Below are 632 nucleotides of genomic sequence, written 5' to 3'. Positions count from 1 at the left end.
CTTAATTATTCCGTACTTAAGACAAATGGAGTTTTATTTTTGGATGACTGGTTCGCCTTCACGAATGAAGAGATGAATTTATTTTTTTTACACTGGTTACGCAACCAGCAGCGTAACCAGTGTAAAAAAAATAAATTCATCTCATCATAATTTCCGCGTGTTTATCTATTTTTAATCGTCTTTTATTTATTTTTTGTATGTTGCAATCCGCTAATTTTCATGGAGAATAATTATTTATTCGTTTTAATTTTGCTTGTGGAACATGGTAACAAATATGTATTTTTATTTTATCAATTCGTTTACTTTTACTCTTGCTCATAGTGTATATATATGTATATATATATATATATATATATATATATATATACATATGTATATATAATATATATATATATATATATATATATATATATATATATATATAATTTTAAAATCTTGGTGTGCAGACTTGAGTTTCAGTTTTTTTGCCTAAAATTCTTCTTGGGCCGAGTCATTTTGTCCATACTCTATCTGAAGTTTTCCTAATAACTTTAACTTTACTTAATTATTTATTTTTTTTAAAAAAAAGTAAACATGAAACCTTGCATAGTTGTCAATATATTAACGGCAGAAAGGATTCGGATCTGCCTAAC

Source organism: Macrobrachium nipponense, chromosome 11 (assembly GCF_015104395.2).
Source record: "Macrobrachium nipponense isolate FS-2020 chromosome 11, ASM1510439v2, whole genome shotgun sequence".
In the NCBI taxonomy this organism is placed as follows: Eukaryota; Metazoa; Arthropoda; class Malacostraca; order Decapoda; family Palaemonidae; genus Macrobrachium; species Macrobrachium nipponense.
The sequence above is the reverse complement of the archived record's forward strand: the minus strand, read 5'-3'. Positions refer to the sequence as shown.